This window comes from Phyllobates terribilis, unplaced genomic scaffold, assembly GCF_046119375.1.
Source record: "Phyllobates terribilis strain yellow unplaced genomic scaffold, ASM4611937v1 Scaffold_4__5_contigs__length_816908805, whole genome shotgun sequence".
NCBI lineage: Eukaryota > Metazoa > Chordata > Amphibia > Anura > Dendrobatidae > Phyllobates > Phyllobates terribilis.
Window position 1 is genome coordinate 681,653,967 of NW_027362764.1, and position 24,794 is coordinate 681,678,760.

At 43.7% G+C, this 24,794-nt stretch overlaps 1 non-coding gene and 5 pseudogenes across 1 annotated transcript; all 6 read right to left on the reverse strand.

Moving 5' to 3' along the window:
* Nucleotides 1-119, reverse strand: LOC141270319 (5S ribosomal RNA; annotated as a pseudogene).
* A 942-nt stretch (nt 120-1,061) lies between these two features.
* Nucleotides 1,062-1,181, reverse strand: LOC141269157 (5S ribosomal RNA; annotated as a pseudogene).
* Nucleotides 1,182-2,862: 1,681 nt separating this feature from the next.
* On the reverse strand, nt 2,863-2,982 carry LOC141268633 (5S ribosomal RNA; annotated as a pseudogene).
* A 5,617-nt stretch (nt 2,983-8,599) lies between these two features.
* Nucleotides 8,600-8,718, reverse strand: LOC141266784 (5S ribosomal RNA). Its single transcript, XR_012320808.1, has one exon. It is a non-coding gene; the product is annotated as a 5S ribosomal RNA (ribosomal RNA).
* A 982-nt stretch (nt 8,719-9,700) lies between these two features.
* On the reverse strand, nt 9,701-9,820 carry LOC141268492 (5S ribosomal RNA; annotated as a pseudogene).
* A 14,173-nt stretch (nt 9,821-23,993) lies between these two features.
* Nucleotides 23,994-24,113, reverse strand: LOC141268930 (5S ribosomal RNA; annotated as a pseudogene).
* Nucleotides 24,114-24,794: the final 681 nt, after the last annotated feature.

Here is a 24,794-nt window from a genome sequence, read left to right on the forward strand (position 1 = left end):
AGCCTACAGCACATGGTATTCCCAGGCAGTCTCCCATCCATATACTAACCAGGCCAAACCCTGCATAGCTTCCAAGATCAGACAAGATCATGCGTGTTTAGGGTTGTGTGGCCGTAGGCAGAGACAAGCCTCTCACTTGCTCCTTTTCTACTTTGAAGTCTGGCTGCCAGATGCCCTTTCCAGTGCTCAGCAAGACCAGGTCCTTTTGTGCTTTCCCTTCTCTTCAATTTTTTTGCTGGCTTCCTTAAAAGGTCTTGTAGACAGAAGGCCCCACTCAGAGCCGCTGAGCTCACTGATCGGCTGCAGCGCTGTCGACGGAACGTCAGCTTCATGGCCAATGCCACAGGCAGGGAGCAGAGGCGAGACTCACTGGTAGACCTGGGTAGGGTGATTAGAGCCCGGTTAGTTGCTTTCTAATAGCCTGCAGCCGGGGATTAACTTTTAATGAAAGGGAACAATCCCTTTGACTGTCTGCAGCGCGCCACAGCTAGGAAGCGCACTCTCACACACAAGCCAGCATGCACACGTGCTCGCACGTGATAACATCCCCTATCTGCCCCTACAACCTCTCCGTCACCATGCGTCAGACTCTCCTGCCTGTTTTATGATTTCAGGGCCCTAGCAGGAATCACCCCCCCCTCCCCAATTCCTTCCGCACCTTCCCTGCCTTCCTTGCACTGAGGTTAGCTCTTTGTCAGCCGTCTAGCTTGGTTACACATGCTTCTTTGCAGAGAAACATGTTACTTCTGCTGGCACTCGCTAGGCGGCCGGCATCCAAAACCTTTCCTGGGCACCTGCTGAAAGCCTGGCCCCTTCACGGCCCCGGGTGCTTTTAACGCCATCATTTCCATACAGCTAGCTGCGGAGTCAATAAGCACTCCTAGCCATGGCAAGGAGCTCGGTGTCAGGCCTGCGTGAAGGGCGGCGGGGTAGCGTACTAAGCTGCCAACTGGCTCATAGGCCTTGGGGCTTCCATCATCTAAGTTACTTAAGGTCGGCGTCTGGCAAGGCGCCATTCCATGCTAGCCGAGCTGGGCAGTAGGGCAAAACGTCATCAAAATGGTCTACAGCACCTGGTGTTCCCAGGAGGTCTCCCATCCAATTAATGTCCGAGCCCAGCCCTGCTTTGCTTCCGAGATCAAACGAGATCGGGCGTATCCAAGGTGGGATAGCCAGTAGACACTGCTTAACCCATCGCCCGGCCAGCCTTTCTCAGGATCGCTTGATGGCGAGCAATCTGGCCGTGACAGGGCGGGCTCCGAAGGGTCCATGCAAAGGCTGTGCCGTCCCTACAGGTGTGGTTTGTTTTGCAGTGATTCACCCGCCGCATCAGGTGTCTTCAAAAATGGCTCGGCGCAGGGTCTCCTGCAGGCTAAACCCTTCATCGCGGCAATGTGACAGAAAGAGCAAGCTGGACCCGTAACTTGGGGGCGGAGCGAGACGTCCAGGGTTGAATGAAGGAAGAGGGTGAGATGGTTGCCAGTGACTTTGAGCTGCTCTTCAGGGGGGAGGGTCATGTTGCCTGCAAAGGTCTCCTGCTTGGGGTTACCGGTTGTTGACTTCAGCCACACGGGAGACGCTGGTCCTGGTGAAAAGGAGCCTAGTATTCAAAGTAAATAAGCAACAATGCTGGAGGCCCACGGTGATCAGAAGGATGTTGGTATTTTGCAGAGATGAAATAGCGCAAGAGAGAAAGCAAATGAAAAAAAGAAAAGAGAATGAATGTGTGCACTTGTGAAAGGGAATGGAAAAAAGTCATAGAGGGGAGTACCCCCTGCTGGTGGAAGGAAGGAAAAAGCAAAAGCCTACAGCACCTGGTTTTCCAAGGGAGTCTCCAATCCAAGTAGTAACCAGTCCCAACCCTGCTTAGCTTCCAAGATCAGACGACATTGGGCCTGTTCATGGTGGTGTGGGCATAGGCAGAGACAAGCCTCTCACTTGCTGCTTTTCTACTGTGACGTCTGGCTGCCGGCTGCCCTTTCCAGTGCTCAGCAAGACCAGGTCCTTATGTGCTTTGCCTTCTCTTCAATTTTTTTGCTGGCTTCCTTAAAATGTCTTGTAGACACAACGTCCCACTCAGAGCCGCTGAGCTCACTGATCGGCTGCAGCGCTGTCGACGGAACGTCAGCTTCACGGCCAATACCACAGGCCGGGAGCAGAGGCGAGACTCACCGGTAGACCCGGGTAGGGTGAGCAGAGCGCGTTTAGTTGCTTTCTAATAGCCTGCAGCCGGGGATTAACTTTTAATGAAAGGGAACAATCCCTTTGACTGTCTGCAGCGCGCCACACCTAGGAAGCGCACTCTCACACACAAGCCAGCATGCACACGTGCTCGCACGTGACAACACCCCCTATCTGCCCCTACAACCTCTCCGTCACCATGCGTCAGACTCTCCTGCCTGTTTTCTGATTTCAGGGCCCTAGCAGTAATCACCCCCCCCTCCCAAATTCCTTCCGCACCTTCCTTGCCTTCCTTGCACTGAGGTTAGCTCTTTGTCAGCCGTCTGGCTTGGTTACACAAGCTTCTTTGCAGAGAAACATGTTACTTCTGCTGGCCCTCGCTAGGTGGCCGGCATCCAAAACCTTCCCTGGGCACCTGCTGAAAGCCTGGCCCCTTCACGGCCCCGAGTGCTTTTAACGCCATCATTTCCACACGGCGAGCTGCGAAGTCAATAAGCACTCCTAGCCGTGACAAGGAGCTCGGCGTCAGGCCTGCGTGAAGGCGGCGGGGTAGCGTACTTAGCTGCCAACTGGCTCAGAGGCCTTGGGGCTTCCATCATCTAAGTTACTTAAGGTCGGTGTCCGGCAAGGTGCCGTTCCATGCTAGCCGAGCTGGGCAGTAGGGCAAAACGTCATCAAAATGGTCTACAGCACCTGGTGTTTCCAGGAGGTCTCCCATCCAAGTACTGTCCGAGCCCAGCCCTGCTTTGCTTTCAAGATCAGACGAGATCAGGCGTATCCAAGGTGGTATGGCCAGTAGACGCTGCTCGATCCTTCGCCCGGCCAGCCTTTCTCATAATCGCTTTGTTATGATCTGCTACAGAGACTAAGGAAAGAAAGGAGATCTATCGTTACAATAGAACTAAGCTAGATCCCTACGATGTAACGGGGAACCTGATCCTGCGATCAGACCCGCTAAAGTCCTCGGCTAGTCTGAACGCAGACCTATAGATGTGAGGGAGGGATCCCTACAAGATCTACGGACTGGGAAAAGTTGGACACCTCCTAGCAGAAATAGTAGCAGTCAAAGACAAACACACAACAAAAAGGCATAGGGGTCAGAAGACCTAGCAAAACTAACAGAGAACGGCAACAGAGCAACAAGCTAGCTCAACAGTAGTAAATACAAATGAAGTCCAGCAAAGCCAGGAGGGCAGAGCCGGATTAAATAGGCAAAATGGTCATGTGACCAGCAAACTAAAAAAAAACTAACAGGAGAGTTGTAACAGTACCCCCTCTTCTAAGAGGATCCTCCAGATCCCCTAGGCCCAGGCTTACCAGGAAACCTCCTGTGAAACGCTCGGACAAGTCTGGGGGCAGAAACATAATCCGCTCTCACCCATGAGTTATCCTCAGGTCCGAAACCCTTCCAAGCGACGAGATACTGCAAACTCCCTCTATACCGTCTAGAATTTAGGATGCGGGAAATTTCATATTCCCCGTCCTCCACCACCGGAGGAACAGTGGCAGAGGCGTCACCATCTGACACATCAGCTTTTTTCAACAGAGAAACATGAAACACCGGATTAATCCTCCAGGACGTAGGAACCTCCAGCCTAACAGCAGATTGGTTAACTATCTGAAGTACCTTAAAGGGCCCTACGAACTTGGGACCCAATTTTTTAGAAGGAATCCTCAATCGCAGATTCTTAGAGGACAACCAAACCATGTCACCAACTGCAAACAAAACCTCTTGCCGTTTCCTATCAAAGTACCTCTTAGATTTTTTGTTAGCCTCCTGAAGATTACCACGCACATCCGTCCAAACTCTCTCCAAATCACTGGAAAAACTCTCCTCCTCAGGCACAGCCGAAACCAATTTGGAAAATGACCCAAAAGACGGATGTCTCCCAGAACAACAAAAAAAAGGCGAACACCCAGCAGAAGAGGATGTATGGTTGTTAAGAGCAAATTCATCAAGTGGCAGAAACTCAGACCACCCCTCTTGATTGTCTGCCACAAAACAACGCAAGAACTGCTCAACATCCTGGTTCTTCCTTTCTGTCTGGCCATTAGACTCAGGATGATATCCGGATGAAAACGACAAATGAACTCCCAACCTGTCACAAAAGGCACGCCAAAAATGAGCCATGAACTGAGGTCCCCTATCAGAAATAATGTCAGTAGGAACACCATGTAGTCTGACAATCTCCTTGACAAAGGCCTTAGCGAGTGTCTTAGCGCAAGGCAGTTTGATGAAGGGAACCAAGTGACACATCTTGCTAAAACGGTCCACGACCACCCAGATGACCGTGAAACCTTCAGAGGGAGGAAGGTCAGTAATAAAGTCCATAGCCAGATGTGTCCAAGGTGCACTAGGAACCTCCAGAGGGCAAAGCAACCCCGCAGCAGGAGCATGCGAAGACTTGGATCTTGCACACACAGTACATTGGCGCACCCACTTAATGACTTCCTTCTGCCATCCAGGCCACCAAAAACTGCGACCCACAAGTCTCTTGGTCTCAGAAATTCCTGGATGACCTGCCAACCGAGACTCATGACACTCAACAAACAAATCTCTCCTAAAGGTCCTAGGCACAAACAACCTCCCATGGGGAGTGTTAGATGGGGCATTCTCCTGTGCTTTAAGAATCTCATCCTCCAAAACGGAGTCCAAAGCAGCAATCACAACACCTTCTTGTAAAATGGTCTCCTCTTCCTCCTCAACACCGACTATGGGAGAAAAGCTGCGAGACAAAGCATCCGCTTTAACATTCTTGGTACCCGGGATGTAAGTAACGGAAAAATTAAACCGCGAGAAAAAAAGTGCCCACCTAGCCTGACGGGCATTCAAGCGCTTGGCAGCATCAAGATAGATCAGATTTTTATCATCAGTGAAAACCTGAATGGGAAATTCAGCACCTTCCAAGAGATGACGCCAGTGTTCAAATGCGAGTTTAATCGCCAGCAATTCCCGATTATCAATATCGTAATTAAGTTCAGTCTCGGAAAATTTTTTTGAAAAAGAGGCACAGGGATGTACTCCATCCTTGTTTTCCTGAGACAACACCGCACCAACCCCCACCGAAGAAGCATCAACCTCAACCAAAAACGGCTTAGTCACATCAGGCTGCATAAGGATGGGAGCAGAGGTGAACCTCTCCTTTAGAAACACAAAAGCTTCAATGGCCTCAGAAGTCCACTGAACCGCATTAGCACCTTTCCTGGTGAGATCGGTCAGCGGTTTGACAATAATAGAAAATTTTTTTATGAATTTTCTGTAATAATTGGCAAAACCCAAAAACCTCTGTATCGATTTCAAACCAATAGGCCTAGGCCATTCCTGCACAGCTTGAACTTTAACCGGGTCCATCTCAAAACCTTCACTGGAGATAATGTAGCCCAAAAAACTAATTCTCTGTACAGCGAACTCACATTTCTCCAGCTTAGCAAAAAGCGAATTGTCCATTAATAACTGTAATACCTCACGTACGCTCCGCCAATGAGACTCCAGATCCGGCGAATAAATCAAAATGTCATCCAAATACACAACCACATTTTTGCCGATTAAAGGTCTAAGGATATCATTAATAAGATTCTGAAAAAATGCTGGAGCATTGGTGAGACAAAAAGGCATAACCAGATTCTCAAAATGACCCACAGGAGTGTTAAAAGCAGTCTTCCATTCATCACCCTCCTTCATGCGCAACAAATTGTATGCTCCCCGGAGATCAATTTTAGAGAACCACTTGGCCCCCACTAACTGGTTAAATAAATCAGGAATCAATGGCAGTGGGTAAGGATTGCGTACAGTAATTTTATTAATCTCACGAAAGTCCAGACAAGGACGTAAACCGCCATCTTTTTTTTTTACAAAAAAAAATCCAACAGCCACAGGAGACTTGGAAGGCCTAATGTGACCGGCGGCCAAGCTTGTCTGTATGTATTCTTCCAAAGCCTTTCTTTCAGGAATAGTAAGATTAAATAAACGACTCTTAGGAAGAGTCGCGCCAGGGACAAATTCAATGGTACAATCATAGTCTTTATGGGGAGGCAAAACCTGCGACTCCTCCTCAGAAAAACTCTCCAAAAATCCTGAATAGGTACAGGCAATTCCCCTCTATCCACAGCAGCAATGTGCCCGTTACAACACTTGCCATAACACTTAGGGCTCCAGGACTTAATTTCATTGGTAGACCAATCCAGTACAGGATTGTGCAATTTTAACCAGGGTAACCCCAATATTACTGGAGAAGGCAAATTATCCAATACCACCAAATCCAAATTCTCTTGATGAATACCATTAATAGTGAGGTGAAATTCACAGACCTTGTGAGTAACACTCTTCAAGGGAGAGCCATCGACAGAAACCACAGCAATAGGGGATGACAAAGTTTTAGGTTCTAATCTAAGTTTTTCCAAGAATCCCCCATCAATCACATTCAGAGTAGATCCACAATCCACAAATACCCGAAATTCAATTAATTCATCCAGAGCAGCAGTAGTGGCAGATAGGAATACTCCCTTAGAATTTAAACAGGCAATACGAGCATGACTGACCATTTTTTTTTTCTTTCTTCTTACGAAGCACACAGCTCTTAATAAAATGACCAGAATTTCCGCAATAGAAACACAAGCCTTCAGAAAGTCGGCGGTCTTTTTCCTGAGAGCGGGGTGCCATCGCCCCAATTTCCATCGGCTCTCCATTGTCAGCACAGAACCTCTCAGGACTCGAAGCTGACATAGCAGAGGATTTGCTCTCATTAACCCTTTCACGCAGTCTCCTGTCCACCCGTATAGCTAATTGCATTGCCTCCTGCAAGTTTCCAGGTGTGGGATAAGCAATCAGTAAATCCTTTACCCTTTCACATAGCCCTGCAAGAAACAAGCTTTTCAAAGCAGAATCGTTCCACCCCACCTGGGCAGACCACCGACGGAAGTGAGAACAATATTTTTCCACATTACCTGATCCCTGCCTCAAACGTCTTAATTCAGACTCAGCAGATGAGACACGATCAGGATCATCGTACAACAAACCGAAAGCAGAAAAAAAACTATCCACTGATCTAAAGCACGGATCACTAGGTTGGAGAGAGAAGGCCCATCCCTGAGGATCTTTGCGCAAAAGTGACATTATGATCCCTATGCGCTGTGATTCATCACCAGAGGATCCGGGTCTCAAACGAAAATATAATAGACAAGCATTTTTAAAAGAAAAAAAATCTTGTTTTTCGCCAAAAAATAGATCAGGCAGACGTACCTTAGGTTCCACAAAATGCGCTCCAGAACAGCTACTCACGTGTTGTTGGAGCTTGGTCACCTCCAGAGAGAGTCCCTGCAAGTGTTGAGCCAAATCTTGCACCGAGACCATGATGGAAAACTGGAGGTCTTTCCTTAGAGAATTTTTTTTTTTTTTTTTATGGCTGGAATTACTGTTGTGATCTGCTACAGAGACTAAGGAAAGAAAGGAGATCTATCCCTACAATAGAACTAAACTAGATCCCTACGATGTAACGGGGAACCTGATCCTGCGATCAGACCCGCTAAAGTCCTCGGCTTGTCTGAACGCAGACCTATAGATGTGAGGGAGGGATCCCTACAAGATCTAGGGACTGGGAAAAGTTGGACACCTCCTAGCAGAAATAGTAGCAGTCAAAGACAAACACACAACAAAAAGGCATAGGGGTCAGAAGACCTAGCAAAACTAACAGAGAACGGCAACAGAGCAACAAGCTAGCTCAACAGTAGTAAATACAAATGAAGTACAGCAAAGCCAGGAGGGCGGAGCCGGATAAAATAGGCAAAATGGTCATGTGACCAGCAAACTAAAAAAAAACTAACAGGAGAGTTGTAACACGCTTGGTGGCGAGCAATCTGGCCGTGACGGGGCGGGCTCCGAAGGGTCCATGCAAAGGCTGTGCCGTCCCTACAGGTGTGGTTTGTTTAGCAGTGATTCACCCGCCGCATCAGGTGTCTTCAAAAATGTCTCGGCGCAGCGTCTCCTGCAGGCTAAACCCTTCATCGCGGTAATGTGACAGAAAGAGCAAGCTGGACCCGTAACTTGGGGGCGGAGCGAGACGTCCTTGGGTGAATGAAGGAAGAGGGTGAGATGGTTGCCAGTGACTTTGAGCTGCTCTTCAGGGGGGAGGGTCGTGTTGCCTGCAAAGGTCTTCTGCTTGGGGTTACCGGTGGTTGCCTCCATCCAAGCGGGAGACGCTGGTCCTGGTGAAAAGGAGCCTAGTATTAAAAGTAAAGAAGCAACAATGCTGGAGGCCCACGGTGACCAGAAGGATGCTGGTATTTTGCAGAGATGAAATAGCGCAAGAGAGAAAGCAAATGAAAAAAAGAAAAGAGAATGAATGTGTGAACTTGTGAAAAGGAATGGAAAAAAGGCATAGAAGAGAGTGCCCCCTGCTGGTGGAAGGAATGAAAAAGCAAAAGCCTACAGCACCTGGTATTCCCAGGTGGTCTTCCATCCAAGTACTAACCAGGCCCAACCATGCTTAGCTTCTGAGATCAGAGGAGATCAGGCGTGTTCAGGGTGGTGCGGCCGTAAGCAGAGACAAGCCTCTCACTTGCTGCTTTTCTACTTTGAAGGCACAAACAAGCCTCTCACTTGCTGCTTTTCTACATTGAAGGCTAGCTGCCGGATGCCCTTTCCAGTGTTCAGCAAGACCAGGTCCTTTTGTGCTTTCCCTTCTCTTCAATTTTTTTGCTGGCTTCCTTAAAAGGTCTTGTAGACAGAAGGCCCCACTCAGAGCCGCTGAGCTCACTGATCGGCTGCAGCGCTGTCGACGGAACGTCAGCTTCACGGCCAATGCCACAGGCTGGGAGCAGAGGCGAGACTCACCGGTAGACCCGGGTAGGGTGAGTAGAGCGCGGTTAGTTGCTTTCTAATAGCCTGCAGCGGGGATTAACTTTTAATGAAAGGGAACAATCCCTTTGACTGTCTGCAGCGCACCACACCTAGGAAGCGCACTCTCACACACAAGCCAGCATGCACACGTGCTCGCACGTGACAACACCCCCTATCTGCCCCTACAACCTCTCCGTCACCATGCGTCAGACTCTCCTGCCTGTTTTATGATTTCAGGGCCCTAGCAGGAATCACCCCCCCTCCCCAATTCCTTCCGCACCTTCCTTGCCTTCCTTGCACTGAGGTTAGCTCTTTGGCAGCCGTCTGGCTTGGTTACACAAGCTTCTTTGCAGAGAAACATGTTACTTCTGCTGGCCCTCGCTAGGCGGCCGGCATCCAAAACCTTCCCTGGGCACCTGCTGAAAGCCTGTCCCCTTCACGGCCCCGGGGTGCTTTTAACGCCATCATTTCCACACGGCGAGCTGCGGAGTCAATAAGCACTCCTAGCCGTGGTAAGGAGCTCGGTGTCAGGCTTGCGTGAAGGGCGGCGGGGTAGCGTACTTAGTTGCCAACTGGCTCAGAGGACTTGGGGCTTCCATCATCTAAGTTACTTAAGGTCGGTGTCCGGCAAGGCGCCGTTCCATGCTAGCCGAGCTGGGCAGTAGGGCAAAACGTCATCAAAATGGTTTACAGCACCCGGTGTTCCCAGGAAGTCTCCCATTCAAGTACTGTCCGAGCCCAGCCCTGCTTTGCTTCCGAGATCAGATGAGATCGGGCGTATCCAATGTGGTATGGCCAGTAGACGCTGCTCGATCCATCGCCAGGCCAGCCTTTCTCAGGATCGCTTGATGGCGAGCAATCTGGCCGTGACGGGGCGGACTCCAAAGGGTCCATGCAAAGGCTGTGCCGTCCCTACAGGTGTGGTTTGTTTAGCAGTGATTCACACGCCGCATCAGGTGTCTTCAAAAATGGCTCGGCGCAGGGTCTCCTGCAGGCTAAACCCTTCATCGCGGTAATGTGACAGAAAGAGCAAGCTGGACCCGTAACTTGGGGGCGGAGCGAGACGTCCAGGGGTGAATGAAGGAAGAGGGTGAGATGGTTGCCAGTGATTTTGAGCTGCTCTTCAGGGGGGAGGGTCGTGTTGCCTGCAAAGGTCTTCTGCTTGGGGTTAACGGTTGTTGCCTCCAGCCACGCGGGAGACGCCGGTCCTGGTGAAAAGGAGCCTAGTATTAAAAGTAAAGAAGCAACAATGCTGGAGGCCCACGGTGATCAGAAGGATGCTGGTATTTTGCAGAGATGAAATAGCGCAAGAGAGAAAGCAAATGAAAAAAAGAAAAGAGAATGAATGTGTGCACTTGTGAAAGGGAATGGAAAAAAGGCATAGAAGAGAGTGCCCCCTGCTGGTGGAAGGAAGGAAAAAGCAAAAGCCTACATCACCTGGCATTCCCAGGCGGTCTCTGTTAAATGGTTAATTATGGAAATTCATTTGGAATGTTAATCGATAATCATTTTTCTGAGTTCTATGCCTCAGCCATCGTGTCTAGTTGACATGCGCTATTTGTGTGTGTATTTTTGGTTCACTACCATATGTAGAACAGGTGTCCATACGACTGGCTATAAAAGCCCATGGTACAGAAAGGGGGGGCTCTCTTGCTCTGCCCACCCCACAAGACACAGAATCTTCATGCTGAGAAGCAGATGACATGTAGGCCTGGACACATGCTGGACAAAGACATCATTTACCAGCCAGGATCCAAGGAAAGATGGGTGAATCTCAACAATTAAGCTAATTATGGACAAATGGACAATTACTTTATAACTAATTATTGTTTGTACCTGCTGCAATCTGATTCTTTTTATTGGACAATCCAAGAATAAATAGATACATTTTTTTATAAGAATATCGTGATATTGATACTTTGAGAAGTCCTCAGTAGAAAAAAATAATACAGGAAGAGTATTATTTTACAATGGTGAGCCAGCCAGTCCTGTTTTTTTGTTTTTTAAATTAAGTAAGTGAATTTCTTCCGTGAACAAGGGGGGAGTCCTGACGAGCTGAACAGCTGTTGTTCACGTGTCAGTAAATTCACTAGTTTGTCACGAGAAGCAGAAAGGACCTACAGACTGAGGAAAGACAGGAAGCAGAGGTACTAACAAGGAACAGAATCACACAGGAAAAGAATCAGACGAACTGAAGACAGGACGTGCTGATAAAGAGAAGCCAAGGAATCTTAAGGTAAGCAAAATATGGATATAATTTCTTCTTTTGCTAAACAAAGTAATATTAATTTCAAAGTTAATGTAGGAGATGACATAGAAGTTTTGTGGCTCAGTTTATACAAAGAATGTGAATTGCAGAATTTACAGTTAACTTCTAAATTGGTAAATAGAGACAAACAGAAATTGAGAAATATTCTACATTTGGTAGATTTTTTTCATAGTCTTGTGTTAGAGATTTCTAAGCAGGAAAATAGTGTAGAAGTGTCAGACGGTGATACTGATTCTGACTGTAATGTGGAAAATGAACAAGAAGTAAGACACGTGTCTGTAACTGAAGGTGACCTTGGGTCTGACCAAGAGACGGACATACAGAAACCTGACATGGGAGGAGACATGACTGACATACGAGAAACCGACATACTAGGTGATGTGGGAGGAGACGTGAGTGACGTAGGAGGAACGGACGTACAAGAGCCACTAAAAATATCAGAGAATTCTGGAATTACCCAGGCTCAACTCCAAATTAAAATGAGGAAAAATTTGCTGAAATTATACAAAATCATGCCAAAATATGATGTCAAAATCCATGCCTGTAGAAATTCAGAGACATTTGAGAGCTTCTCTGATAAGTTTGATTTATCCAATGAGGAGAGGAATCAATTATTTAAAATATGGATTCCTGTGACATTGTCCAGACGTTTACATTTAATGCCCTGTGAAAATGACTCTCCTAATGGATGGGAAAATGATTCGGACAGATTAAGATATTTGATTTATTGTGTCACAAAGGATTTTCCCAACATAGAAGATCTGCAGAAACTAAGGATTGGTAGGAAGGAATGTACATATACATTCATGTCCATATTTGAACGGTTGTACAAAGCTCTCATCAAAAATGGAAAAGTACAACATATGATAACAACTTTTGTACAAAAATTCAAATTCCTAAATTCAGTTTCCCAAGTTATGGCATCACAAAAAAATTCATTATTTGAATGTGCGCAGATGCTGGATTTTGTTAGAAAACATGAGAATCGTGAAAAGAAAATAAATCAAGCTAAATTTATAAAACCAGGAAAGGTAAAATCTTACCAAAAGCCAATATCAAACTCTCCTAGACTGAGTCATCCCCATAGTGAACTCTATCAAATACGCAGAAGATTTCATATATGTTATAAGCCATATCAGCCAGTGCAAAGATCCATCTCTCCACAGAATGAGTTAATTCTCAGTCAGAACTGTGATTCTCTAAAAAGGAAAATGGCTGAAACTGATGGACAGAGACAGGTGAGACGACCAACTCACAGTGACGTCATAGAATGTGGACAGAAGAACAGGCAGTTCTCTGAGGTTTTGAAGGATAGAAAAATGTCTTTCCTAAATAGGGCGTTCCTGGAGATATTTGAGAGAGACAGAAGATTTGGTTTAGGGAGTGGCTAAGGAAAAACTGTAATTATAATGTTGTATCAAAATGTAATACAATGTCTCAATATTTATTTATAATCTTATACAGTAAAATTGTAGTTACATAGTTTCTAATAGTTCATATATATATATATATATATATATATATATATATACATACACTTGTCTAAGTAGACATTGCGTATAATTGTATTTATATATACGTTTATAAAATATATATATATATATATATATATATATTAATTAATAAATTACAACTTCATATATATAAATTTAAGTAGCAATATTTTGAATTACATTAGAACCAACCAATATATGTATAAGATATTTAAATAATTCTGTTTCTGTATGAATTTGATATTTAATTTTATTTTCTTATATTTCCTTAGAGTTTTCATTCCAAAGCAGGATTTGATCAAAGAACTCTAAAATGGATTTATTTCTTTATTCACACAGGAAGTGAAAAAATTGCATGATTTTATGTGTATAACATTTTAAAATAATAACAATATATCTAGTTGAACTATAATATATATGTAATACTTATTAATTCTTTTGTGTTGCTAATATTTTCTGTGCATGAAGTGTTCGTGCAAATTAAAGTAGCTTTACAGCATGACGTGTGACAGCTGCGGCCTTTGAACTTTGAGCTAATAGTATAGGATCCCATTCATTCTATTTTCAACTGATGTAACTTAAGACCGGGCAGCCAGTGAAAAAAAAATCTAAGACAAGAGTTTTTTCAAGTGTCTGAAATTCCCGTGACTTACTCTCATATTATATAATATGTACTTGGGGAATATTCAAAGAAATAGAATCATAGAATCATAGAATGGTAGAGTTGGAAGGGACCTCCTGGGTCATCTGGTCCAACCCCCTGCTCAAAGCAGGATTCACTAGATCATGTCAGACAGATGTCTGTCCAGCCTCTGTTTGAAGACGTCCATTGAAGGGGAACTCACCACCTCTCGTGGCAGCCTGTTCCACTCATTAATCACCCTAACTGTCAAAAAGTTTTTTCTAATATCTAATCTGTGTCTCCTCCCATTTAGTTTCATCCCATTGCTTCTAGTCTTTCCTTGTGCAAATGAGAATAAAGATCATCCTTCTACAATGTGACAGCCCTTGACATATTTGTAGACAGCTATTAAGTCTCCTCTCAGTCTTCTTTTTTGCAAGCTAAACATTCCCAAATCCTGCAACCGTTCCTCATAGGACATGGTTTGCAGACCAGTCACCATTCTGGTCGCTCTTCTCTGAACTTGCTCCAGTTTGTCTATGTCTTTTTTAAAATGTGGTGCCCAAAACTGTACACAGTATTCCAGATGAGGTCTGACCAAAGAGGAGTAAAGACCGATAATGACTTCACGTGATCTAGACTGTATGCTTCTGTTAATACATCCCAGAATAGTATTTGCCTTTTTTGCTGCTGCATCACACTGTTGACTCATGTTCAGTTTATGATTTATTAGTATACCTAAGTCTTTTTCACATGTACTGATGCTTAGCTCTATTCCTCCCATTCTGTATATGCTTTTTTCATTTTTATTGCCCAGATGTAGTACTTTGCATTTTTCCCTGTTAAAAACCATTCTGTTGGTTGCTGCCCACTGCTCCAGTTTATTTCGGTCTTTTTGAATCCTCTCTCTCTGTTCTCTAGTATTAGCTATCCCTCCTAGCTTTGTGTTATCAGCAAATTTAATCAGTTTACCCTCAATTCCTTCATCTAAATCATTGATAAAGATGTTGAACAATACAGGTCCCAGGACGGAGCCCGGTGGTACCCCACTTGAGACATTCATCCAGCTGGATGTGAAGCCATTTACAACCACCCTTTGAGTCCGATCACTAAGCCAGTTATGAATCCACCTAACAGTTGCCTGGTCCATTGCATACTTGGTCATTTTTTCAATAAGGATGGTGTGAGATACTATAGTTCCCTGGGTCTACCTTCTTCCCCTTTTTGAAGATAGGAACAACATTTGCTCTTCTCCAGTCTTCTGGGACTTCTCCTGTTCTCCAAGAATTTTCAAAGATTATGGAGAGTGGTTCTAAAATTTCTTCTACGATCTCCTTCAGTACTCTGGGGTGTAATTCATCTGGACCTGGAGACTTGAACTCATTTATGTTAGCTAAATATTCCCTCACAATCTTTCTGTTTACAGATATCTTGGATTCCTCTATTCCTTTAAAAGGACAGTGGAGATCAGTTGATGTTACATTTTCTTTCTGAGAGAAAACAGATGCAAAATAAGAATTAAAACGTTCGGCCTTCTCAACATCCTCTCTTCCCATTTCTCCATTTTCATCCTGTAAAAATCCTATAGCATCTTTGACTTTTCTTTTACTTTTGACATACCCCCAAAATCCTTTTTTATTGCTTTTGACATCTCTTGCAAGCCTTAATTCATTGTCTGCTTTAGCTAACCTGATACGTGCCCTGCAGGATCTGCAGACTGCATTATAATCTTCTTTAGATATGCCTCCCTCTTTCCATTTAATAAACATTTCTTTCTTTCTTTTTAGCATGTGTTTAAGTTCTGTGTTCATCCATCCTGGTTTCCTTAAATGCTTCCCATTCTTCCTACTTTTCGGGATTGTTAACGATTGTGCTTTGAGAATCTCATTTTTAAAAATTTCCCATCCTTCCTGGACATTTTTGTCCTTAAGGACATCCAGCCATTGGATCCCTCCTATTCTCTTTCTGAGTCTCTTACAATCTGCCTTTCTAAAATCTAACCTTGAAGTTTGAGTCTTCACATGTCTTCCTCCTCTAGTTATCCAAAATTCTATAATAGCATGATCGCTGCCTCCTAGGGTCCCAGCCACCTTTACCTCCTCAACCATTTCCTCCCTGTTTATAAGGATTAGATCCAAAGTAGCAGATCCCCTTGTTTTCTCCCCTACCTTTTGGAAGATAAAGTTGTCAGCAAGAGAGGATAAGAATTTGCTTGACCTGTTAGTTTTACTTGAGAGAGATTCCCAACAAATGTCTGGATAGTTGAAATCTCCCATGACCACTACGTCATATTTTTTGGAGAACTTGGTCATTTGATACATAAAGAGTTCATCCATATCTTCAGCTTGCCCAGGTGGCCTGTAGTAAATGCCTACAATGGTGTCCTTTCCGTTGTTCTCTCCTTGTATTCTTACCCAAACAGTTTCCACAGAACTCCCAGTCTCTGAAGCTTCAATCTCTGTGCAGATATACGCTTTTCTAACATACAATGCAACACCTCCTACTCGTTTATCAAGTCTGTTTCTTGCAAATAAGTTGTATCCTTTTAGCCTTTTATTCCAATCATGTGTATCGTCCCACCAAGTTTCAGTGATTCCAATGACATCATATTCCTTTTCCTGCGTTAGTAGTTCCAATTCTCCTTGTTTGTTGCCCATGCTTTGTGCATTTGTATAAAAACATTTTAGTTTGTGATTGGTTTCTCTTCCTCCCATATTTTTATTATTTAAATTGTTTTGTCTTTGTTCTTCCTTTCCACTTCCAGTAGCAGAGATCTCAATAGTATTTGTCAGCTGTATGGCTTTTTCTGGCCTTTTGCTTCCCTTCCCACATTGTTCTAGTTTAAAGCTCTTCTGATGAGTGTAGCAAGGCGACTTCCAAATACATGTTTTCCAGTCTTCGTAAGGTGCAGCCCATCTCTAGCAAGTAGTCCATCGTATAGGTAATTCATTCCGTGATCCAGAAATCCAAATCCTTGTTGACGGCACCATCGACGTAGCCAGTTGTTCACCTGTAGAATCTTATTCCACCTCAGGGAGGATGGATGAGAAGACCACCTGCGCTCCCAATTCTTTCACTTTCTTTCCTAAGTCTTCAAAGTTACTGCAGATGGTTTCCAGGTCCTATCTTGCGGTGTCATTTGTCCCCACATGTATTAGCAGGAATGGGTAGTGATCTGTAGGTCTGAAGAGTCTTGATATCCTGTCAGACACATCTTTAATTTTTGCTCCTGGAAGACAGCACATTTCTCTTGAGGTTATGTCTGGTCTGCAGATAGCGGCCTCTTTTCCTCTTAACAGGGAATCCCCCATGACCACCACTCTCTGTTTTTTCTTCACAGCATTCTTCTTTTCCCATCCAGGAGGATTCTGAGGGCTTACAAGGTTATTCATTGCTGGCAAAGTCTTATTTTGCTGTATTTCTTCATGGTTCTCCTGCGTGAGAGGCTGGTACTGGTTCCTGAGCAGTATGGGTGCTGACTGCCTCTCGATCCTCCTGCTTCTGTGGGTCACATGCTTCCATTCCTCTGTTTCATCAGGTGCAGTTCAAATTTCTTCTCTTTCTGAATCATGAAGAGATAATTCTGCTCTGTCTAAGAACTCTTCACCTTCCTTAATGATTTTCAAGGTAGTTAACCTCTCTTCTAGATTTCGCAACTTCTCCTCCAACAGGGACACAAGCTTGCATTTCTGGCATGTGAAGTTTGGCTTTTCCACTGGCAAGTCTGTGAACATTTAGCAGGATGTCCTCTTTTCAGCTCCAACAGCCAAAATCCAGTGTTCTTTGAGCTCGCGGAGACTCTTCACTTACCCCAAAATGCAGTGGGAATATGCAAATTATCTCCTCAGTACTCCTCCCCTGGTTTACCGATGTCCTCTTTTCAGCTCCAACAGCCAAAATCCAGCGTTCTTTGAGCTCGCGGAGACTCTTCACTTACCCCAAAATGCAGTGGGAATATGCAAATTATCTCCTCAGGACTCCTCCCCTGGTTTACCGATGTCCTCTTTTCAGCTCCAACAGCCAAAATCCAGTGTTCTTTGAGTTTGCGGAGACTCTTCAATTACCCCAAAATGCAGTGGGAATATGCAAATTATCTCCTCAGGACTCCTCCCCTGGTTTACCGATGTCCTCTTTTCAGCTCCAACAGCCAAAATCCAGTGTTCTTTGAGCTCAAGGAGACTCTTCACTTACCCCAAAATGCAGTGGGAATATGCAAATTATCTCCTCAGGACTCCTCCCCTGGTTTACCGATGTCCTCTTTTCAGCTATAACAGCCAAAATCCAGTGTTCTTTGAGCTCGCGGAGACTCTTCACTTACCTCAAAATGCAGTGGGAATATGCAAATTATCTCCTCAGGACTCCTCCCCTGGTTTACCGATGTCCTCTTTTCAGCTCCAACAGACAAAATCCAGGGTTCTTTGAGCTTGCGTAAACTCTTCACTTACCCCAAAATGCAGTGGGAATATGCAAATTATCTCCTCAGGACTCCTCCCCTGGTTTACCGATGTCCTCTTTTCAGCTCCAACAGCCAAAATCCAGTGTTCTTTGATCTTGCGGAGACTCTTCACTTACCCCAAAATGCAGTGGGAATATGCAAATTATCTCCTCAGGACTCCTCCCCTGGTTTACCGATGTCCTCTTTTCAGCTCCAACAGCCAAAATCCAGTGTTCTTTGAGCTCACGGAGACTCTTCACTTACCCCAAAATGCAGTGGGAATATGCAAATTATCTCCTCAGGACTCCTCCCCTGGTTTACCGATGTCCTCTTTTCAGCTCCAACAGCCAAAATCCAGTGTTCTTTGAGCTCGCGGAGACTCTTCACTTACCCCAAAATGCAGTGGGAATATGCAAATTATCTCCTCAGGACTCCTCCCCTGGTTTACCGATGTCCTCTTTTCAGCTCCAACAGCCAAAATCCAGTATATAAATATAAAGATATTCAATTGATATGGCAATGCGCATTAATAAATTGGGATACAACAATTTTGGGTTAAATATATATATATACAGTACAGACCAAAAGTTTGGACACACCTTCTCATTTAAAGATTTTTCTGTATTTTCATGACTATGAAAATTGTACATTCACACTGAAGGCATCAAAACTATGAATTAACATATGTGGAATTATATACTTAACAAAAAAGTGTGAAACAACTGAAAATATGTCTTATATTCTAGGTTCTTCAAAGTAGCCACCTTTTGCTTTGATGACTGCTTTGCACACTCTTGGCATTCTCTTGATGAGCTTCAAGAGGTAGTCACCGGAAATGGTCTCCCAACAATCCTGAAGGAGTTACCAGAGATGCTTAGCACTTGTTGGCCCTTTTGCCTTCACTCTGCGGTCCAGCTCACCCCAAACCATCTCGATTGGGTTCAGGTCTGGTGACTGTGGAGGACAGGTCATCTGGCGTAGCACCCCATCACTCTTCTTCTTGGTCAAATAGCCCTTACACAGCCTGGAGGTGTGTTTTGGGTCATTGTCCTGTTGAAAAATAAATGATGGTCCAACTAAACGCAAAGCGGATGGAATAGCATGTCGCTGCAAGATGCTGTGGTAGCCATGCTGGTTCAGTATGCCTTCAATTTTGAATAAATCCCCAACAGTGTCACCAGCAAAGCACCCCCACACCATCACACCTCCTCCTCCATGCTTCACGGTGGGAACCAGGCATGTAGAGTCCATCCGTTCACCTTTTCTGCGTCGCACAAAGACACGGTGGTTGGAACCAAAGATCTCAAATTTGGACTCATCAGACCAAAGCACAGATTTCCACAGATTTCCACTGATCTAATGTCCATTCCTTGTGTTCTTTAGCCCAAACAAGTCTCTTCTGCTTGTTGCCTGTCCTTAGCAGTGGTTTCCTAGCAGCTATTTTACCATGAAGGCCTGCTGCACAAAGTCTCCTCTTAACAGTTGTTGTAGAGATGTGTCTCCTGCTAGAACTCTGTGTGGCATTGACCTGGTCTCTAATCTGAGCTGCTGTTAACCTGCGATTTCTGAGGCTGGTGACTTGGATAAACTTATCCTCAGAAGCAGAGGTGACTCTTGGTCTTCCTTTCCTGGGGCGATCCTCATGTGAGCCAGTTTCTTTGTAGCGCTTGATGGTTTTTCCAACTGCACTTGGGGACACTTTCAAAGTTTTCCCAATTTTTTGCACTGACTGACCTTCATTTCTTAAAGTAATGATGGCCACTCGTTTTTCTTTACTTAGCTGCTTGTTTCTTGCCATAATACTAATTCTAACAGTCTATTCAGTAGGACTATCAGCTGTGTATCCACCTGACTAATGCACAACACAACTAATGGTCCCAACCCCATTTATAAGGCAAGAAATCCCACTTATTAAACCTGACAGGGCACACCTGTGAAGTGAAAACCATTTCCGGTGACTACCTCTTGAAGCTCATCAAGAGAATGCCAAGAGTGTGCAAAGCAGTCATCAAAGCAAAAGGTGGCTTCTTTGAAGAACCTAGAATATAAGACATATTTTCAGTTGTTTCACACTTTTTGTTAAGTATATAATTCCACAGGTGTTAATTCATAGTTTTGATGCCTTCAGTGTGAATGTACAATTTTCAAAGTCATGAAAATACAGAAAAATCTTTAAATGAGAAGGTGTGTCCAAACTTTTGGTCTGTACTGTATATATATATATATAAAACTTCATATGTGGAATGTTTGAGTTGAACAGATCTGTGAATGTCAGAGTGAAGGTGACAGATGAGTAAATCAGCAGCTGCTAAGTGTGATTGATGTGACAGAGGCCTCGTATGTTTGTATGTTTGAAAAAAAAAATGTTTCTTTATGTGAAGGTACAAAAATATATTTAATTCTGAGGAAATTATAATACATAATTAGGTATTACTGTATCTACATATATATATTTCTATATTTCTTTAATAATTATTATTTCTTGATTTAACTAATAGTGGATAAGGGCAACCACACATCAAAATGGTTTACAAAGCAAATTTATATTTAGAATCATTTTCCACATGATAATATTCTTGAATAACTATAATATTATTTTTAATGGTTACCTAAATAGGTACACACCTCTCTTTAGTCAAATCTATGCTACTCATCGATATGAAATTTATGCACAATATTTCTAGAAGAATAATTATTTTTAATTTGGTTCTGATATATACATAAATTTTATAAAATAATATTTCTGGTATTAAGGGGGAAAATGTGTTTTTGATCCTGATTACATAATCACTTTTGATCAATACTTATTTTCCACACATTTTAATAAAGAAGAAATAATAATAAGGTACTATGGTATAATTAAGAAGGGTATTACATGCAAAGTTGCATAATTTAATATTTTTTGGTGGTACAAGGTTATGACAAATATGAAATCATCCAGATAATGGAGCTATAATGGTATTTTTTATGGAGAATATAATTACTCTGCATTTGTTATTAAAATTTAAAGGCCTTATTTTTATTTTTATTCTTATTTTTACTCTTAATTTTATTTTTCATTTTTAAAATTTTATTCTTACTTTATACTTCTTATTTTTCTATTTTTTAATTTTTTAATTCTCATTTGATTTTATTTGAGTTCAATATCTCAATTGAGAAAACACATTAATATTTAATAAAGTAATGTCTAATACAAGAGTATTGCTTCATTAAATATATATTGCTAAGGAAAAAAATGTTTACATTTTCTGAGTAAACACAACAATTCATTCATTCATTTATTCATTCATTCATTCATTCATACATTCATATATTTATTCATTTTGGTTCAGGAGTATACATTCTTTGATATTATTGGTTTAATAAAGATATAAAAACTTGTTTTTTCAAAATACACTGACACCTATGGGTTGGAAAAGGTAATTACACCTATGACATAAAAATGTTCTATCATATGGAGAACTTGATTGATAATGAATTATTATCTATTATTGTTTATTATTCCAAACATAATTTATTTTAATATTTTGATAATAATTAGATGGATATTACTGATTGCTATGGTACGCTGTGATATTATAGGTTAGGAAAAACTGCCAGATTTGGTATCAGATTAGGGAATGAAGACTTCAATCAAGACATCGCAATTATGAATTCTATCTTAATAAAGACTTTTAATTTTTATAAATCAAAGAGATTCTCAAAAGTTACAAGAAGAAGCAACTGATATCCGGACGTCTCAGAAGATAACAGGTGTGAATGCTGAGTGTTATAATAGACTGTGTCCATTACATACAATACAATTCACACCACTGATCACCAGGACGGCAGAGGACGATGATCCTATATGTACTGTGTTGTGTTTAAGTTTCATCACGTTCCAGTGGTTTCTTATCACCTGCAACGCTTCAATGAAAGCTGGTGAACAGGTAATACCTGGCATATGTGTCCTGTATATAAAGGACTGAGTACTAGTTATGGTGCTATATAAAGCAGGAAAGTGTCAAGTTACCCTTGCTTTACTGACCAAAGACGTCACATCTGTTCCAAAAGTGACACGAGACCAGTGCGGACACACGGAAGATTCCAAAGACGATCCAACGTAAGTCCAGGTGACACTGCACAGATATTAAAGCTACAGTTCATCCATGGACTTTGTTTTCTTATCAACTGACACACATGATCTTTCTAATAAAGAGTACAGTTTATGGACTGAACAATAATGAACACAATTATGGACTGTACAATATCTACATGCTGTAATTTATTTCAAAGGAGTTTTCATCTAAAGACTGTGTTATAAAAGAACCAAGAAGAAGACGAGACGACGACCCGATGACATCAGATGATGACGATTGAACCCGCGATTGCTTCAATTTAGATATAGGGAAGTATAATTATACATATTAAATGAATATTAGTCACGGCTTACCATAACATGAATTCACATCATTATATAACAATAATCCGATATTGATACTATTATTACTATTATTATTATTATGGAAATTTAATGATATTGCCAAGGAAGAAGGAAAGAAAAAATGATTGATGAATGTATCTTCTTTTGAGATTTTTCAGGTAAAGTCCTTTTATTCTCAAAAAAGGGGGAAATGTTAAATGGTTAATTATGGAAATTCATTTGGAATGTTAATCGATAATCATTTTTCTGAGTTCTATGCCTCAGCCATCGTGTCTAGTTGACATGCGCTATTTGTGTGTGTATTTTTGGTTCACTATCATATGTAGAACAGGTTTCCATACGACTGGCTATAAAAGCCCATGGTACAGAAAGGGGGGGCTCTCTTGCTCTGCCCACCCCACAAGACACAGAATCTTCATGCTGAGAAGCAGATGACATGTAGGCCTGGACACATGCTGGACAAAGACATGATTTACCAGCCAGGATCCAAGGAAAGATGGGTGAATCTCAACAATTAAGCTAATTATAGACAAATGGACAATTACTTTATAACTAATTATTGTATGTACCTGCTGCAATCTGATTCTTTTTAATGAACAATCCAAGAATAAATAGATACATTTTTTTATAAGAATATCGTGATATTGATACTTTGAGAAGTCCTCAGTAGAAAAAAATAATACAGGAAGAGTATTATTTTACAGTCTCCCATCCAAGTACTAACCAGGCCCAACCTTGCTTAGCTTCCAAGATCAGATGAGATCGGGCGTGTTCAGGGTGGTGTGGCCATAGGCAGAGACAAGCCTCTCACTTGCTGCTTTTCTACTTTGACGTCTGGCTGTCGGCTGCCCTTTCCAGTGCTCAGCAAGACCAGGTCCTTTTGTGCTTTCCCTTCTCTTCAATTTTTTTGCTGGCTTCCTAAAAAGGTCTTGTAGACACAACGCCCCACTCAGAGCCGCTGAGCTCACTGATCGGCTGCAGCGCTGTCGACGGAACGTCAGCTTCACGGCCAATGCCACAGGCCGGGAGCAGAGGCGAGACTCACCGGTAGACCCGGGTAGGGTGAGTAGAGCGCGGTTAGTTGCTTTCTAATAGCCTGCAGCCGGGGATTAACTTTTAATGAAAGGGAACAATCCCTTTGACTGTCTGCAGCGCGCCACACCTAGGAAGCGCACTCTCACACACAAACCAGCATGCACACGTGCTCGCACGTGACAACACCCCCTATCTGCCCCTACAACCTCTCCGTCACCATGCGTCAGACTCTCCTGCCTGTTTTATGATTTCAGGGCCCTAGCAGGAATCACCCCCCCCCTCCCCAATTCCTTCCGCACCTTCCTTGCCTTCCTTGCACTGAGGTTAGCTCGTTGTCAGCCGTCTGGCTTGGTTACACAAGCTTCTTTGCAGAGAAAAATGTTACTTCTGCTTGCCCTCGCTAGGCCGCCGGCATCCAAAACCTTCCCTGGCACCTGCTGAAAGCCTGGCCCCTTCACGGCCCCGAGTGCTTTTAGCGCCATCATTTCCACACGGCGAGCTGCGGAGTCAATAAGCACTCCTAGCCGTGGCAAGGAGCTCGGTGTCAGGCCTGCGTGAAGGCGGCGGGGTAGCGTACTTAGCTGCCAACTGTCTCAGAGGCCTTGGGGCTTCCATCATCTAAGTTACTTAAGGTCGGTGTCCGGCAAGGCGCCGTTCCATGCTAGCCGAGCTGGGCAGTAGGGCAAAATGTCATCAAAATGGTCTACAGCACCCGGTGTTCCCAGGAGGTCTCCCATCCAAGTACTGTCCGAGCCCAGCCCTCCTTTGCTTCCGAAATCAGAGGAGATCGGGCGTATCCAAGGTGGCATGGCCAGTAGACGTTGCTCGATCCATCGCCCGGCCAGCCTTTCTCAGGATCGCTTGATGGCGAGCAATCTAGCCGTGACGGGACGGGCTCCGAAGGGTCCATGCTAAGGCTGTGCCCTCCCTACTAGTGTTGAGCCACCCCCGTAGTGTTCGAGTGTCACGCTGTCTCTGTATACTGGAGGTAGGGGGCCTAAGCTGACCCTAAGCTGGGGCCCTGACTAATCCCTCAACCTGGAGGTACTGTTAAAGGTACAGAGGTCCAGGCCGCCAGCGTAACCCCTACCTCCTGAAGATCCCTGCACCTCAGTAATCTAGTCCTGAGAAGGACCCCAATCACAACCAAAGGGAACAAGAAATAATATGCCCAAACACAGTATTTAGACGAACGAGACAGTACAAGGGAAAAACCAAAACCACCTTGCATACAAACAACTTCTCAACTACAACAGAGGGAACACCAACGGGAAAGGAGATAAATGATAAAGCGAGGAAAGGGAAAAAACACTTCCAAATACACTTATCTCAGCAACTCCAAACACCACGATCCGCTCTGTCAGTCTGAATGAAATGCTTTCACCGACACCTCCCAAACAGACCAGCAGGTATATGAAGGAGTCTCACTACAGAAGTATTGATTGCAGCTGGGCGAGGCTGGACCTCATCTAGCCCAGAGAGAGAGAGAGAATTAACTCCC